Source organism: Vicugna pacos, chromosome 11 (genome assembly GCF_048564905.1).
Source record: "Vicugna pacos chromosome 11, VicPac4, whole genome shotgun sequence".
Classification (NCBI taxonomy): domain Eukaryota; kingdom Metazoa; phylum Chordata; class Mammalia; order Artiodactyla; family Camelidae; genus Vicugna; species Vicugna pacos.
In genome coordinates, this window is record NC_132997.1 from 17,797,822 (window position 1) to 17,817,178 (window position 19,357).

The 19,357-nt window shown below is 38.7% G+C and overlaps 1 long non-coding RNA gene across 1 annotated transcript; it reads right to left on the minus strand.

Annotated features, from left to right (window-relative positions):
- Positions 1–2,276: 2,276 nt before the first annotated feature.
- Positions 2,277–19,141, minus strand: LOC140699188 (uncharacterized). Its single transcript, XR_012077197.1, has 6 exons — positions 19,001–19,141; positions 9,627–9,716; positions 7,652–7,793; positions 6,773–6,871; positions 6,559–6,679; positions 2,277–2,560 (listed from the first exon to the last, which is right to left on the minus strand). It is a non-coding gene; the product is annotated as an uncharacterized lncRNA (long non-coding RNA).
- Positions 19,142–19,357: the final 216 nt, after the last annotated feature.

Sequence of the window (19,357 nt, forward strand, 5' to 3'; positions counted from 1 at the left end):
TTACAACTCAACACCAAATACTGTTTTCCCTTTTTTTTTTCTTTAGTTTATCGTCAGACCATTGATGGACGCACTTTCAGAGAGCTCTCCGTATTGTAGGTAAACACTCATTGTTACCAAGCAGCTGTGCAGTGTGATACGTGCTCCATAGACAAAGTCAACATGAGTATGACAGGGACCAGGCTGTTTAATGCGCTTGGTGCATAAGTACACGTTGCTTCACAGACGTCCAGCTCTTTCCTGCCATGTCGTCCCTTTTGCGTTTGTTACTCCTTCTGCCTTTCTTTTAGTTATACCAGGTGTTCCTCTTTTTCTTTTCTCTCCTACTTGGAGCCCTTCCGTTCTGGGCTTCTGGAAAGGGCATCTCACAGAGCTTCCTTTCCCTCACTCCTGCCTGGTTTCCGCCCTCCTGAAAATCATAGTGGTTTTGGCTGACCAATGCTTGACACTTTATTTTCTCCTCCTTCTTTTGATTTCAACTCATAGAAAAGTTGTGAGAATAATATAAAGATGCTCATTTACCTTTTACTCACTTCCCTACCTGATACTGTTTTATCACATTTGTTTAATCATCACCTCTCTCCCTCTGTGTGTGTATGTGGTATGTGTGTACATCTGTTTCTTAGTTCTGTCCCCGAGCAGATGTACTCATCTGTATCTCAGTGCCTCTCCATTGTTCATCCATCCATGTTAAAAACCATCCATTAATGCACCCACTTCCAGAGCAGCACCAATGGCCCATTCTAACTTGCACATTTCCATATCTGATGGGGCGGCCATTCTACAGAACACAGCATTTATTTCCCACCTGTACCCTTTGTCAAGGTTGATAATGAGAAGAGCTGTTCTGTAGCTTGCTAGAGCTTGGAAGTTTACAGTCTGGGGATGAGTTTGCTGATCCCGTTGCCTGTAGCACAGTGAGTGAGAGGATAGTGGTCAGCGCCCCTTAGAAGTTGGGGGCCTGGTGTCTCTGGCAGTGCTGGGCACCTGGTAGACCCTGGTCCACGTGAACAGTGAAATGGAAGCTTGGCTGTGACCACATTCCTCGTGTCATGAGGGAGGTGTTAGGCCACCAGAAGGGAGGGCAAGTGAGACGTCTACTTACACTTTTAACTTTGTAGTTTTTTCAGTCAGCAATTTCCAGTGAATATCGTAAGCATATCCAGTGTTGTGCTAGGCACTTTGGGAAATATAAAATCCAGGTAATACCCTTCTAGGCACTCCTAAGGATTTCCTAAAAATCGTTCTATAGTGATGATCTGAGGAAGCAGTCAGATTTTCATTAACTACATGGCTTCAAGGTCCTTAAGATACCACACATTAGCAGAGAATGCATGATAAAGTACCACCCCTTTGTTGTCTCAAAATAGTATAATTATAGCGATTAGATCCATGGTAGGGAAGAAATAGCCTATTAGAATGATCTAATATTATTGTTTGCAGATACCAGAGGCCAGTTACCCTTGGTATTTATCCTGTTTTTGGTTTTTGTTTCTGTTTTTTCTTCTGCTTTTTTTTTTTAACATCTACAACAGAAGAATGGCTTCCAACAGTAAAAAAAAAAAGTATCTTTTACCTTAACTTAAAAAAAAATATATATATATATATATATAGCTGCATGGTTATCAGAATCTCTACAATATAGAAGAATACTTATCTTACTAAAAGGAATGAAATTGAAATAATGTTGATTCTTTTTCCAACAGCCTTTTTAAGATACAATTCACAAACCACAAAATTTATTCTTTTAAATTGTTCAATTCAATGGTTTTTAGTGTAATTACAAAGTTGTACACCAAATCACCAGTAATTCCAGAGTATTTTCATCATCTAGAGAAGGAAACTCTATGCCCATAAACAGTCACAACTCATTCTCCATGTCCCCAGCTGCTGTCAACTAATTTATTTTCTGTCTATATTCTAAATTTTTCATATAAAAAGATTTGTGTATTTGTATAGTCCAAACATTTCATATAAAAGGAATCATAATATGTGGCCCTTTGTTTTATGTCCATCTTCTTTCACATAGTATAATGTGTTTAAGATTCACCAGTGCTGTAACATGTCCATATTTCATTCCTTTTTGTAGCTGAATAATATTCCACTGCAGAGATACTTCACATTCTATTTATCCACTCATCGGTTGGTAGATGTTTGAATTGTTTCTGCTTTTAACTACTATGAATAACTACTTTGAATGTTCACTGAACAAGTTTTTATATGAACATAATCTTTCACTTCTCTTAGTTATATACCTAGGAGTGGAATTGCTGGATCGTATCGTAACTCTGTGTTTAGTTTTTAGAGAAGCTGCCTGTTTTCCACAGTAGCTGCCCCGTTTCGCATTCCCACCGGCAGTAGATGAGTTTAGTTTCTCCACGTCCTTGTGAACAGTGGTTACTGTCTGTTCTTTGGATTAGAGCTGTCCTAGTGGCTGTGCAGTTACATCGTTACGGGTTTGATTTCCATTTCCCTGCATGATGTCTGATGGTGTTGAGCATCCTTTCATGTGCTTCTTGGCAACAGTGATTCCTTAAAACTTTTTCCTTTAGGTAGTTTCCTGTTAAAGTTTATTCAGAGGATGACAAGTAGACATTGGTGTGCTGTCCCCATTCTGTTTCTGTCTAAGGCTTTGGCAAATGTCCCAAGATGTAAAGCCCTGGGTATAGAAGGCCTTCTCGCCCTCAGGTAATTTACTCTGTATACACACACATATATAAAGCTATGGTAAAATATATAAAACTAATACATATATAGTGTATACTAATATATGCTAATTTAAACATATAATGTAAATGTATTTATATATTCATATAAATTTAATCTATTTAAACAATAATTTAAATATATTAAATACTAATTTAAATATATTGAATTTATATAAAAATATACTGTTGAATTTTCACCTCTTAAAAATAAGGCCAGTAAGTTGTTTTTATTACCTTGGTATGTAGGAAACTAGAGATAAAATATCCAATATATATGAATTGTCAGGCTGGCCCTGAGCAGGCATTTGGGACCTTGGACTCCGGGAGGGCTCCCTCCAAGCCCCCCTCCTCCGCTTGGGGGACTCAATTCAAGCTACTCATAAAAAAGTTATTTCAAAAAAAGCTACTGGTTGTATTGGAATTAAGTTTATAACATCATTTTATCTTTTCTCAAACAAAAATAAATAAAATCAGAAATCTACAATTATAAATGTAAGTGTTCCAAACAAGTACAAATCAATACAAATAAGTCTATGGGCTGATTTTTCCTGTGTATGTCTGTACAAAGACATTATTCAACTTGAAGATATAGGTAATGAATTTTAAATATTTTCAAGTCAGATACTGAAGGTGGGGGAGGGCAGAGGATACAGGAAAGAATGTGCATGAGAACATTTATGTCCAGTTCTAGTAACTTAATTACTCAATGCTCTGTTCATGTTAAGTCATGTGGCAAGTGGAATGATTTCTACCCAAGAAAGGAACGGGAACAGAAGGCATCATGGGGCATGACGGCATCAAGAAGAGCTACTCACAGTCGGAAGAGGCACAAGATGACTAGGCTGGTAAACCAACTACATGTCACTGAGCTCGGAAAGCCAGGGAGCTCCCAGGGGAGCTGGAGATAGCGTGGCAACAATATACATACCAAACACAGCGGATGCTCATATAAAGTGCTAAAATGAGATTCAGTTGTCTTATTAAAATGTCTGAGCCATGACACATTATTTCTCGATCTTTCCTTAGAAATAAAAATTAAGACTGGAAGCAAAAATAGTGACAGAGCCAGAAGATGGGTGACTTGGGGCTGACAGCTTATCTGTCTTTATCAAACTAATTACACTCTTTATTCTATTTTCCTTATTATAAATAGCCAATGTTTTTGAGATATTTATTATATGGAAACTATTGGGATAAGTTCTCTACATATATCATCTAATTTTCTAAGTCTTCTTTAAAAATGTTGCTTCTGAAAAACAAAAGTGTACAGGCTATTTGAATCTTCTGAAATGAATTACCTAAATTGATCACTCAAAAGGGATCATTATTAGGGTACATTTATCAAGGTAGATATTAATTTAAAGTAATTGTATCCAAAATAACCTCCTATTTGACTCCTATTTAGTCAAATCAATGTATATTTATACCCATCTCATTCCATAAAGGGACACGAGGCAGTTTTATTCTACACCTTGTTGATATGGAATGCTGCCTTCATGCTAGATCCTTCCTAGAAATAGAATTTAAATTCCAGATCACAAGATTTCCTTACTTGTGTCACAAAACATCTTATTTTTATGAAAAAAATTTGGAAAAGCAAAAAATAAAAGGCCTAATTTGTTCTGAATTTTGTCAGTTTTTAAAAGATCGCTCAGAGTTTGACAGCCTTGTCAACAGCCATTCAAGCTGATCTCAGTTTACAAGAACAGTAACATGTAATGAGACTATATCATGACCTAGTTTCATTTCCCCACCTTTACTGTAAGCCCCTCTGAGGCACACACCATGCTTCTGTTACTCACAGGGCAGCAGGCCTGCATTTCTTGAAGTGAGTTCCTCCGACTACAGCACCTACCAGACACACTGGGAAAAGTGCCCTATGGTCAAGTGGGCTGGGAACTGCTGCCGCCCTTTGTCCAGAGGGCCCTGGAAATGCCTTCAAGCTTATCTTAGCCCAGCAGTTCTCATACTCATTTAGCCATGAAATCCCCCATTTCTAGGGCACCAAATTGTAACAGCCTATGGACAAACTTGAGAAATGTGGTGCTGGGTACATGTAACAGGTGCTAGTTGAGGGAACGGACCATTCAGAAAAGTTCTTCTTATCCCAATATAAAGTATAAACCCTTGGGGCTAAGATCATCACCTTCTTAACCCTCTGAGGTGCTCAGAAATTGCTAAGATGCTCCTTCAATAAGCGATCATTGCTCGAGAAGACAGACATGCAGGAGGAAGTAGTTCTCATCGGTGCTGCCTACTCGTCCTTTCCACATCCTTTCCCCAGTGGCTGTTAGTCCTCCTCCTTTAGCTCTGATTCTTGTGAGTTAGAAATGTGAGCATTTTCATGACCTTATGTAACTATAGCAAGAAAGCATGTAGATATGGAAAGTAAATGAGGTAACATTCCAAAGTGCAGCACCAACCAAAGTAAACATAAATCCCCTGTTAATGAGCTCACCATGACACTTGTTTAGAAAATCATTTGTCAATAAAATCCTGCTTTGCAAGGCTGAATTGATTAAGTGTTAGACATTTTCCAGATACCCCAGAAATGTCCAGCACTACGTCTGAAGCAGGGGTTGGGGAACAGAGAGAGAGGGAGAGAGAGAGGAATTTCATAAGCAACTCAAGATAACTGGCAAAATTTTGAGATATGATAAATATTATACATGAATGGTTTGGGTTTTGTATTGCTGTAAGAAATCATACTTAAATGCATAGTAACATAGCATTACATAAACATAATGTAGTTTTAATTGTTATTTTTTTAAAAAACAAGGCAATCATTCTAGGGCTCAATGAGCACTCATATTAGAGGCTCTAAGGTGGAGCATCTTGATGACAAGTCTTCACCCTCCCTGGACAGCTATGGCTGCATCCTTGGGTACCCACAGCACCTAGCAAATACCTATACTGCATCAGGCCTATAATAAATGCTGAGTGTTTACAAACTACAAGCAGACTATATAATGTTACTATTTTGATTTAAATCCATATAAAAACATCTCTAACTGGAATATAACAACTCTGTAAATTTGAGTATAGATCAATATCTTTGAATAAACACTTCAGCACTGATACTGACTCTCTTAAAATTTTTTATCATTTTTTTTTGTTTCTGGGCAGCAGTAACCAAGCCTCTTCTTATCAAGTGAGACATGAAATGAAAATCTCACATAAACTTACTCACTTCCTTCCTGTACTTAAATAGTTAGAAAGAGGATTAAATAGGTAGATGAGGTGTCTCAACTCCATAACAAGAAGTCTCATGATAAGAACATTAAAGGGATGAGTAAAAAAAATGAAGGAAATTAGGAGGTACAAACTGCCAGTTATAAAATAAGTAAGTCACAGGGATGTAAGGCGCAGCATAGGGAATATAGCCAGTAACACTGTAATAACTTTGTACGGTCTGTCAGATGTGAAAAAACTGAATCACTAAGTTGTGCACCTGAAACTAATAAAATAGTGTAAGCCAACTGTACTTCATCAAAAGGGGGGAGGGGATGAAACAGATTTTTTTCACACACAAAAAAATCATAAATAATTTGCTTTTATATATTACTTTGAATTTACAAATTCAAAGAATTTCAAACTCTCTTCAAAATGGTTTGATATAGCACTTCTCAACTAACAATAAAGCATTACACATGCATGTGTTTTTTGATCAAATATGTGAAAGAAAATATTTTCTTTCCAGGAAAGTTCACAAGCCACAAGATCCTGGGCAGGTGCACCAAGGGCAGAGTGGGGGGATTATTTATCTTTTAACAATGATGTGACAGAAGTCTGTCCTCGCACTGAAAAAGCATAAATAACAATCATGAGTTTCTTTAAGACTGTACATTACCTCTCATGTCTTTCTTTAGTTTTCTGAGGTCTTTTGGAAAATCTTCAAACTTCATCTGTGAGGTCTGAAGGTGGTCCTGGTGTTCAGGCAGTGGAAACACACACTGTTCCTTTCCAGTGTCCTAATCAGCGAGAAGAACAGGATGTTCAAATAATTGAGAAGAATACAATGGCAGCAGTGACAAAACAATGACACACACTGTCAAATCGCTCACCAGTGAAGAACAACACGACTCTATGTAAAACCGTCTGACCTCATCAAAATTGTGCAGATAATAGGAAACAATATACGACAAAAGGCTTCTGCTATTTTCCTAGGCAGAAAGACCAAAGTAAGTAGAAATAGATTTTGCAAATTATTACATATACAGTGTCAAATAAAATTAATTCCAGTAAATCCACATATTTAGATGAGAATATTTAGAATGAAGGGTGAAATTCTGTGTTTCATGTTACTTTAGCTTAATAGCACAGAAGACCTTGTGTTCCCCTCTGTTCCAACCTAATCTCCAAGTGGAAGCACAGCTGTTTCAGGGTGGAGTCTCAACTGTGTCCACTTTCCTGTTTTCACCCTCCTCGATCAGAAATTAGCTCATTATTTTTTATGTTTTATTATTAAAAGTATAACTACCATCTAAACTGAAAAGGCAAACTCTCTCCAGCATTTCTGCACAGCTGGACCAACAGGTACCACTCCAACAGTGAGTCTGACTGAGGCTTGTTAGTATGTACATGAAGAAAATTTAAAAGTTAATTATTATTTCAAGTAAGCTGGAGCTTTTAAAAAATGCATATACAAAAATGGGCAAAAGACCTAAACAAGCAATTCTCCAAGGAAGAAATACAAATGATCAATAGGCACATGGAAAAATGCTCAATATCACTAATTATCAGAGAAATGCAAATCAAAACTACAATGAGGTAACACCTCACACCTGTCAGAATGGCCATCATTCAAAAATCAACAAATGACAAATGCTGGAGAGGCTGTGGAGAAAGGGGAACCCTCCTACACTGATGGTGGGAATGCACTTTGGTACAGCCACTGTGAAAAACAGTATGGAAATTCCTCAAAAGACTCGGAATAGACTTACCATATGACCCAGGAATCCCACTCCTGGGCATGTATCCAGAAGGAACCCTACTTCAAGATGACAACTGCACCCCAATGTTCATAGCAGCACTATTTACAATAGCCAAGACATGGAGATAGCCTAAATGTCCATCAACGGATGACTGGATAAAGAAGAAGTGGTATATTTATACAATGGAATACTACTCAGCCATAAAAACAAACAACATAACACCATTTGCAGCAATGTGGATACTCCTGGAGAATGTCATTCTAAGTGAAGAAGCCAGAAAGAGAAAGAAAAATACCATACGAGATTGCTTATTTGTGGAATCTAAAACAAACAAACAAGCAAAGAATCAAACAAAGAAAGCATAAATACAAAACAGAAATAGACTCATAGACATAGAATACAAACTTGTGGTTGCCAAGGGGGCAGAGGGTGGGAAGGGATAGATGGGATTTCAAAATTGTAGACTAGACAAACATGATTATACTGTATATCACAGGGGAATATATGCAAGATCTTATGGTAGCTCAAGAGAAAAAAAAGTGACAATGAATATATATATGTTCATGTATAATTGAAAAACTGGATTCTACACTGGAATTTGATGCAATGTAAATTGATTATAAATCAATAAAAAATGTTAGAAAATAAGCAAATACATATTATAAATCACATTAGCAATTGAGATATAGGAATTAACATACAGGCAGCTATATATAATGCAAAATGTGTGTAGTTCTTAAGAAAAAATGTGAAATTGTTTCAAATCTAACAAAGAAGATGTTCATCTTCTTTCTGGCACTTTTAGAGACATTAATTTTTATTCTTTTTCACTGCTCAAAATCTGGATGTGAAACCTAATACATATTTTTAAAATGCACTCTGTAATACAAGCTTTGTTTTCTACAATATTCAGCCAGGACTTTTTCCCCCCATTGATAAAAAGAGCAACATCGCTTTATAATCATCTTTGACATGACATGATAATATATCTATTAGATTACCCATATAGTAATAGATTCTATACTACTAACATATCTGTATACAGTATATGTACAGCTATGATAATAAAAGTGATACATTTTTAAGAAACAGGATTGTTTGTAAAATGATTTAAGCAACTTGACTTTGTCTTTCCTAACTTGTAAATCAGTGAACTGATTAGCAATACCTGAATCAATTAACAAAACATGTAGTAAATGACTGCTGATAGGTATGCTGAGCAAAAATTAATTCTGAGTGATTGGAGTAACAGCTCCATCCACGTGGGTATACAAATAGTACTAACTATATACATATATAACTATATAACTATAGTTACATGTGTTTTACAGAGAACGAATGAAATCAGGAAGATTTTGCATAGCTTAATTATAAAAAATCTTGTTTCTTGCTTCATTACTTTTTAATCAGATTACTTCTTAATTATTTAAAATAATGAAATTTAGCTTATCAGAGGATTGAATAAGATATATTTACCAATACAAAAAAAATCCCTTATTCATATACAGTTATGATTCTCACACTCTATTTCAGATCCATTTTTATGAGTAACATTTACAAAAACTATTTGTTTCAATCCAAAAATCAGTTGTTAAAAACTATTCAAAAGCTAGCATATGTTTAGAAGAAAGTTTTTTTTTTTTGAAGAAATGTGATTTATCAGGTTGACAAAGTGGAAGTTCCTATGAAAATCTGTATCATACAAATAAACAGCATTTGAACAAATATAACCATAAAAAATCACAAAAATTACATGCTGTTGGTGTTCTAAGCGAGGATGATGTCTTCCCCAATTTTGGGAAAGCACAGTGTGTGGCATTTCATAGAAGCCCGATGAAACCAAGTTAAGAGGTAAAACACAATGTACAAAACACATTTATCCTCACATTTGTGACATGTGTGCACAGAAGATACTGCATTTTCCGAATGGAAAGCACCCACGCATAGCCTGGATGCAATCTACAGACTCCTATGATGTGCTCACCACTCAGGTTTGTCCAGAGACTTGGCATTTTACATGTCTTTCGCAGACCGACCACTCTTCTACATTTTTTCCAGTTCATCTCGTTGTGCTCTGTGGAAAAACAAAAGCCAAGTGGTTGTTAGATAATCATGATCTTAAATACAGGAAAACTCTGTAAATTTTTATATTTTTAGCATCTGTTTGAGGTAAAGCTTGACTTAATTCATGATGCACTTAAAAGTGTTTAAATATGTTTAATGTAAACCAGATCACCTCCAAATCTTCCAAATGTTATTGTCTATTAGTGATGTGCCCAAATAAAAAAAATTGTTATTTATTCCAGAATGCTTTAAAACACTACAGTTTTGCTCTCTTGTTTATAATGCTCTCTAGGATGCAAGATTTTCATTTTCAAGTGGTATTTCTCATTCAGAAAGAAATCAAGTTAATTTTGAAAGTAATTTGATCCTAAAGGTGTTATAACATTTTTAAAGAAAAAATTACTTATTTAACTATTGCAATCATCGTTTCTGACTTTGTTTTGGAGAAAGAAAAGTACAATTTAATTATTAAGTCATGGAGCAAAAATAAAAGATTTTGATTCTTTCAAATTTTTTTTGACACAAAACTGGCTCTAGGCTTCTTGTCTTTCTAACTTTCCTCTTTCACCCTTTAAAACCTAAGCTAAAAATCGGTTGCTCTAAGTTTGGTTCTTTATAGGAGAGGATCCTCTGTATTTTAACAAAAGCCAGAATATTTTATAGGTTTCAAAAAACACAAAATTTATTCTTAACAGAGAATTAAGATGATTTTTATTTTCAATCTTATCTCTGTAATTCACAAAGATGTTTCAAAACAGTCAAAATCCTACATTTTCTAACTGCATTAAGAAGTCTGAGTTGATCACCATATCTTGGGTTTGAGTCTAGTCCTCAGAAATTAAAATACCTTCAACATTTTTTGTTGCTTAAAGATAAAGGCAGTTCAGCCATAAACTGCTGTAAATGATAGAACCTGAGAGATTTCTAACAAAGCTATTTTGTGTTTTGTATTCACTGATTGATTTGAAATGCAGGCTTTTCTGTTAATGGGATTACCTAGCAAAGACTAGCTCCTCAAAGGAAGCTTCTTTCAGCAGGGAAAGAAAATTTGATGACAGATCAAAATTATCTTCTGAGGGTTTCATCCATTTGGCTTTTGGAATGGAATGCAACAAAAGAGACAGAGAGGTAAAGGAGATGGTTTGGCTGCAGCATAACCTCCACTAAAAAGCCTGCCTTGCCCACCTTGATCCTCATTATAACAAGTCTCTGTCCACAATAACACAGAACCTTATATTTTTTGTTCTGTGCTTACTACAATGTCTTACTGGTGCTACACATGTATGTCTGCTTCTTCTACTGACTGGAGCTTATTGGAGAGAAGGGCTATGTCCTGTGTATCTCTGTGGTCCTAGTGACCAGTATGGTTCATGGTACAGTCAGCCCTATGTATCCACGGGGTCTGCATTTGTGGATTCAACCAAACACAGATCCAAAATACTGAGTGTAAAATTCCACAAAGTTCCAAAAAGCAAACTTGAATTTGCTGTGCTCCAGTAACAACTTACATAGCATTTATGTTGTATTAGAAATTATAAGTAATCAAGACGTGATTTCAAGTATACAGCAGGGTTTATGTGGATTATATGCAAACTATGAACAATTTTATTTAAGGGATTGAGCATCTGGGGATTTAGGTAGCAATCCCCTGCAGACCGAGGGATGACTGTATGCAGTTAGAATTCAGCAATTTTTCTTTAAACATGGAAAAATTAAATCAGTAATTGAATAGAGAGAAAGAAGGCCTCCATGTCCTGGGAGAAGAAAGAGGTAAAACGAGGAAGTTAATCACAAGACAATCAGAATAAGAAATATAGAGGACATAATGATATACAGATTATGCCAACTGTTTACCATCATCCTAGAGTAAAATGAGGGTCCTTATGAAGGTAATTTGAATCTTAAATAGATACCTATTCATGCTTGAGACAGAACTGGTCATGTCAAACACTAGGATACGAATAGATTAAGAAATAAGAAGGCTGCGTCCAGCAAAGGTGCATGTGAATTCACTCATCTATACATTCATTCAACACAACGCTCTCGTGTGCATATCATTCATCTCTTATGCAGGAATACATATGTGTAGGAAGTTACAAAATAGAACTACAGCTTAATGTTAATCAAATCTGCAATATTCTGCTATTCATTGCTACAGCAAGACCAACTGTTTCTTCTTGCCTGACATCTTGGCTTTCTCCTTGCAAGTCATGTGGGATCAAGCAAAAGTCACTTATTTTCTACCTGTTAAAACCCCCAATTTCTCAATCTTATCAGCAACAATCAACTATGTCAAACTAGTGCTACAAATTCATACCAGAACTTAGAGGTCATCTGGATAATTTTGGCTTTGTTTGACCTCCAAAGTTAATACAGTTTCATGTTCTTCTCTGTTTCTTCTTTTAAAAAAATGAATTTGAGGGATTATTTATTCATCCACCCATTCAATCAAAAGCTGACTGTTTACCAGGCATTACACTAGGCACTGGAGATAACAAGATAAATGCTGGGCTTCTGACTGCAGCAAAATCCCACCTCACATAATACCCAGTTACTCATAATACCACTCTTATTTGCTCCAACCTTCTATAGTGATCTTCTTCCTCGGCTTTTTAAAACTGTATATAACCCTCTATGAAGAGAATGTTGGTGATCTCACTGTCATATCAGTGGTGATGAGAGTTACTTATTGAAATAGGTTCATTTTCCCTTATGGCCAAAGCTATGTGCAAAGTAGCTACACACTAACACATCAATTACCAACATAAAGGAATTTCCAAGTTCTAAACATTTAAATAAACTTTCCCTCTCCAAATCTCACTCGCATACCTTCTAAGATTAAATAATTTCAGTCTCCAGGACAGGGGTTATCTTTCAGTTACTTCCTTTCTTTTACTGTTCACCCCTTCCCACCCCCACCCTGATTATCTGCAGAACATTTCTTCCAGAATATCCTTTTCTGAGGGTTTCCTGTTTGCCTGTAAATGAACTAGTTCCCTGCTGCTAAGTCGGAGGCTTTCACTGGTTACCAAAGATTCATCCCACCCAACACCCAGACACGCTATTCACCCAACCACTGGCTGGAATGGATCCAGATTCCAGGCTGTCATCTCTGGTTTCACCAAATATTTTGACCTCCACTGCCCTAAACCCACAACACCCTGACACTGAACCCTGCTATTTCAACACCTGAGAAAAACTGTAACTTTCCAAGAAAGAGGGTTGGGGAGCAGGGGTTGAGAGGGTAAGGAGGATGTTGAGAGGGACTGATGCACAGTTCTGTGGCCGAGTCTGTTAATGACACCCAGCAAGTGCCTCTCCAGTGCTGTTCCAGAGAACGCGGACTTGGATCCCTGAGAGTTGTAGGAATTGTTAAATGGGCCATCCACCTTGAGACTCACAATCCTAGACAAATACTCTTAGAAGTTATGTTGTTGACAAACTGTTTCATCTTAAGAGTGATCTGCATACTTACTCCATCATGAAACATGATTGTGCGTGAGAGAGAGAAAAAGGGAAAGACAGAGAGACAGAGACAGAGAGAGAACATGACAGTAACACTCCCAAGGACCCAGTGCTCTAAGGGATACTGATGAAAAGACTGAGCCAGGCCAGACTTTTACCAGTTTCTTCATTCAGTTTCTACAATGTTCATACTATTTCTATTCTAAATTTAATCTTTAAATCTTTGCCTCTCTCCTCACACACCACCACGCCTCTCACTCTTAGGCTTGCCTCCTAATAGTTTTCCCTTTGATGTCAGTACTATACCCTCTGTCCTGGATTTCCTCCCACCCCTCTGCAGTCCTCCTCAGTCTTCACTGCCCAGGCTGAAGCCCTTGTTTCCATTGTAAGCCTTTGTTTTCCCTTCATATTCACACAGGCAACTACTTTTTCAACATTTCCAAGAAGCATCTTGGATCAAATAAAAGTCTAAAAATAAACTCATGTTTTCTTCCCCCAAATATTCAGTGATCCTGATTACTGGAAACTGGAAACTAGTCACCCAGCCACAAAGCTGAGAGTCATCTGAACATCTCTCTCTACTTTGCCTCCGCATCTGATGCATCACTAATGTCCAGTTCACTTACTTCCCTCCATTTCCATGGCCGTAACCCTTGTCCAAACTACCTCCTCTCTCAATTTGCCTCTTTGATACTGGGCTTAGTCTCCTCATAGCCATCCGTGGCTCTCTCTAATATAAGTCCTACAGGGCACACAGTGTTATTTCTTAAAGACGTGGACCAGAACGTGTACTCTATGTCAATCTACTTATGACTCTGTAACAGCTAACCAGCATTCGTAGAATAACACCCTAGACCTTGGGTGCCTATGATGTCTGCATGGCTCACCTTCTTCCACCTCCCATCTCAGGTCTTGCTTCTACTTGCTGAATACATTGTTCTTGGTGGCTTTCATTCAGTTCCACAAACATTTCCCATTTCTCTTTCATAAATGCTGTGTCCTGTGTCTAGAACATTCCGCATGCTTCTCAGCTTCCACAGTACCCACTACCTCATTTCAGCTCCAATCTCTCTACCTTGAGAAGGCCTTTCTTACCTTCTACATCTATGCAGAATCCCCCTGGTAATATAACCCCACTGTACAAACTCCCTCCCCTCACAGCACGTGTCACAACTGTGCATGAATATGTAAGGCTTGACTCCCACATTCAAAGGAAAGCTCCATAAGCACAAGGATAATGTCTATTTTGTTATCATCATAACCAGAGCACATGCCTGAAATAAAGCAGATGCTTAAGAAATGTCTGATGGAATAATAAAGAATGACTGGAGTTTATTATATAAAAATTCCTGATGTCCCAGCTCCTCATTCAGTCTCTCCCTCTGTTTCTCTCCTTTCTGCAACAGAAACAGTGACTACCAGGAGCTGAATTGGTGGTCTATAGCTCTAGTGGGTGTCTGATTTGGAAGTGGTAAAGGTTCACATACTTGGTGACATCAGTGATGACAGCCAGGAACTGGGTTCTTTGCTGGATGGGGTTCAGGGGAGAGTGTGCCTGGTCTCATGGAAGTTTTCTTTTCTTTATACCGGGTATTAAATGCAGCATCAGCAGCAACCTGGCTCTTTCTGTAATTTACCTGTTTATTTCTCCCTCTTCAGTCCTTTATTCTTTCCTATCTAAACTTCACACTCCTTTCTCCACCAGGCACTTCCCTGAATCCCTGCACAACCCTCTCTCTACTTGTGCAGCAAAATATCTTGAAGGTACACTGACTTCTTTTCTCATCTTTTGCTTGGTTTTTGAATCCCTGTAATCTGGCTTTTGTTCTCATTTAGATCACTCTCACTAAGCCCAAAAATGATCTTCTTAGAGCCAAGAATCTCAACTACAGATAAAGCAAGAGCTCAGTTTTACTGGGCCCTTAGTAACGATTAGGTATCCTGCAAATTGCTCTAAATGTTTAATGTCACAGACACAGGCATTATTAGCAGCAACAGCATCACCCCCATTTGTACGATGAGAAAGCAGAGTCTTAAGTCCCAACCAGTAAGCACAGGTGCCAAGGTTCAGACAAAGTTGGAGTGGCTCCCAAGCCCTCATCCATCATCTCCTGGTGTCAATGGCCCTATGCTTAGGTCTCTTCACAAAGCTCTACTGAGTCTAGACCATTTCCTGAAGTGGCCCAGGTCCTTAAAAACCAACATGGGGCCAAGATGAAGTCACTCCATTGCTGCCAGTCCCTCTTGTCACTAAAAATCCTGGCACTAAGATCACAAACAAACTGGAAAGCTATGAAAAATGGAGGGAAGGCTGACTTGGCCAGGAAGCTGATAATGTGATGAGTGGTGAAGCTCCTGGGTTTTCTTTCCCCCTTCACCCCTGATGAGGTGCTGGAGAAGCCTAGACCTGGAACCATCAGAATATAAGGGTTGTAAATAAAGCGTCTCTCCACCTCTAACCCAGGGGCAGGGAAAGGAGATCTGGCAGAAAAAAAACCTTGTTCTTAATACTGGCCCTACTCCAGCTAAAAAACAAAAACAAAAAAACTAACCCCTTGTGGAATCAATGTGGCCACGTGCAAAACTGGACATGCAGCCTGACCTGGCAGCTCTGAGGTAGGTGTGGTTAGTGGGAGGAGTGCTACTCAGCAATCTGCCTCCCCCAACCTCCATCCTGCAGGGTCTGGGGGGCCATTAGTCGCTTCCTCCCCCTCAGCAGCAACAAGGCAGAATGATGTGGCACAGAGTGGTGATGCTGAGCACTGCAATACAACTAGAACATGGGCAAAAGACATAGATCTTTTTTATCAAAGTGAATACACAGAAGACAAACACATGAAAAGATGATCATTTGCCATTAGGAAACTGCAAATTAAAATCACAATGAGATATTAGTCTATAGTTATCTATTAGAACAGCTAAAATTGTTTAAATTGGTGGCAATACCAAGGATGTGGCAAAATTAGTTATCTCATATATTGCTTCTGAGAATGTTAAAATTGTACAGCCATTATGGAAAATAGTTTGGCAGCTTCTTAAAAATACATCCTAAATATACATTTAATATGCAACACAGCAGATGCAATGCTGGTCACTTTTCACAAAGTTATGAAAACCTATCCACACACAAAAGTTAATATATATGAATATTCATAACAGTTTTATTTGTAATAGGCAAAACTTCAACACAACTGAAAAGTCCCTCAATGTATGAAAGAAATTTTGGTGCATTCATACCACAGAATACTACTACTCAACAATGGAAAGAAATGAACTTTTGTTACACTCAACAATTGGATAGATCTCAAGGGAATTAATTGTACTGAGTGATAAAAAGCCAATATCAAAAGGTTACATACTGTATGACTCCATTTATTTAACACTCTCAAAAATGACAAGAATTACAGAGATGGAAAACACATTCGTGACTGCAAGGGGTCAGGAAAAGGAAAAGGGAAAGAGTGTGAGAGATTTTGCAGAGGTGGAACAATTCTATATCTTGACTATAGTGATGGTTACACAAATCAACATTTAATAAAACTGCACAGATACATACAGGCATACATGCACACACACATACACGGGTGTACGGGAAACTGGCAAAATCACAAAAAGTTCTCTGGATCATACCAATGTCAATTTCCAGATTTTAACACTTTTGTTAGTGTTATCATTCAGGAAAACTGGGTGAAGGCTACATAGGATCTCAGTGTACTAGTTATGCTATAATTATTTCAAAATAAAAACTTGAAAGAAAAGAAATCAATGTGACCAATTGATCCTCTGTTCCTTTATGTCCCCAGTGTCCATCCTCTGAATATCCAACCTTGGCTTATGCCAATCTGGTCCAAACACCCAAGCAAGAAGTCTTCTTCCAGTCTCTCCCCTCCACATCCAGTTAGGCAACACTTCCTATCTAGGTCAGCCCCGAAAAAAGTCTCAGAAGCAGATTTCTCCTTCTCCAATCTCACTGCCACTCCAGAATGCTATTACCACATCCATCTCTGCAAGTGTCAACCCCTATCCAAATCCCATTCCAATTCTGCTTTGTATTACCTTCCTCCAATTCAGAAGTCCTCATCCCAAATACATTACAGCTTTCCACATCTATGCCTTTGATCAAACGGCTCCATGTACTGTGAAAGTCTCTCATCTCTTCTCTTAAGTTTATAAGAACATTTAAGAACAGCCCCAAATATTGCCTCGCCATAAAGATTACCCCAGGTCCCCCAAAATAAAGAAATTGTGGCCTCTACAGCAACTATCCTGTTCTTTCCATAGAACCCTAGCCTAGCACTTACCACATTAGGCTGTAATTATTTAGTTGTGTCCCAGGGAAAGACAGACACTCCCAGAAAACTCCCAAGGACTGAACCTGATTGTCAATGTACACAAGGTCAGGCCAAGAAAGAGCAGAAGCTGGTACTGACAAGCCTTCCAGACCTGTGACCTCCCAGACTGGTCACACATGCATCCATGGACATGCAAACTCCCTCACACTCAGAGGGGAGACACAGTGGCAGATGATGACCCTTCCCAGGAACTACCCATCCTCAAGCTTCAATCAGCTCAAGTTGCACCACTGGTAGCCACATTTAAGTCTTTATTAAGTAGTTAATTATTTTAGCTTTTCCTCTATTATTTTCTATTAAATCTTCCAAAGCCAAAGGTTACTTTCCAAGAAAAATGAAGAAATTAGTTTTATATCATCTGACTAAAGAATGACTGAACTATGCTGGCATATACATTCACATGCAGATTTGGAAAAAGTCATAGGTTTATTACAATAAAGTGAAATATATTACTGTTTCTCATGCAATTCATTCATTCTTCCATTTGCATTCATAGTGCATTACAAAAAGTGAATTACATTTGGGATACAGCAGTAGCAAATTGGTTAAAAAATCCTTTATGAAATTTTCAACTTAGTTAAGAATTAGACAATTCACAAAAGGCTACTTTACATGGAAATGATAATAAAAGCTTGAAGGGAAATGAGGCAGGGAGGTGGGACGGATAGTGATGCATGGGGCTGTCATCACTGTTCTTACTGGGTGATAACTGCAAGGGATCCGGGGAGATCTTACCGACAAGCAGGCATTTGAGCCAAGACCTGAAGGAAGGAGTGAGACCAACACGTATGTGTCCAGGGAGAATTCAACGCAGAGGGAAGAGCTAATGCCAGGCCCTGGGGCAGGACATTCTCAAGAAAGTAAGGGACAAGCCACAGAATGAGAGACTATTTTTTACAAATTATATTTCTGAAAAGAGCCTTTTATCTAGAATACATAATTGCTAATACATATTTCTCCAAAGAAGATATACAAATGGCCAACAAGCATATGAAAGAAGCTCAATATTAGGGAAGTGGAATCCAAAACCACAAGGACATGCCACTTCAGAACCATGAGGATGACTATCATCAAAAAGACAGACAATAACAGGTGTTGCCTATATTGTAGAGCTAAATTAGAACCCGCATAGTCTACTAGTGGAAATATGTAAAACGTTGTAGCCACTTTGGAAACAGTCTGGAGTTTCTAAAAAGGCCAAACATTGAGTTTCCTTATAACCCAGTCATGACAATCTCAGGTATGCAGCTGTGAGAAATGAAAACATAGATCCCAAAAAAAACTGATACTCAAATGTTCACAGCAAAATTATTGGTACTAGAGAAAAAAAGAATACAAATTGTGTGGACAGGAGTTCACATACGTGTCTCCATCCTGAGGCGCAGCCCCGCCCCCAGACCACAGGAGCCAATCCGCGTGCTCGCTGCCCGGCCCCGCCCCAGAGCCCCTCCTTAGCTGCGCCCCTCCCTCTGCCTACCGGCCCGCCGGTTGTTCAGGCAGGCAAGCGGCAGTTGGCAGTTGGTCTTAGCAGCCGGTGGTTCCGACGTCCCGCAGCTCTTCCGAGGCGGCTGCTGAGGCGGCGGCAGTGGCGCGGTCCCTCCGGGAGGCGCGGCGTGGGCTGAACCGCGGCCGCTGACCGTTCAGCCCAGCGCGGCGGCGGCGGCGGCGGCGCGGCCCCGAAATGGTCCGCGGGTGGTGGTCCAAGTGGGGCCGCGCTCCAGCAACCTCATCCGCGAGGGCTCCTACCGCGTGGTGTGGTGAGTGTCCGCGTCCCGCGTGCCAGCCGCGCCCGCCCGGCTTCCCGCTTGGTCTCGCCTAATGCGGCCGTTGCACC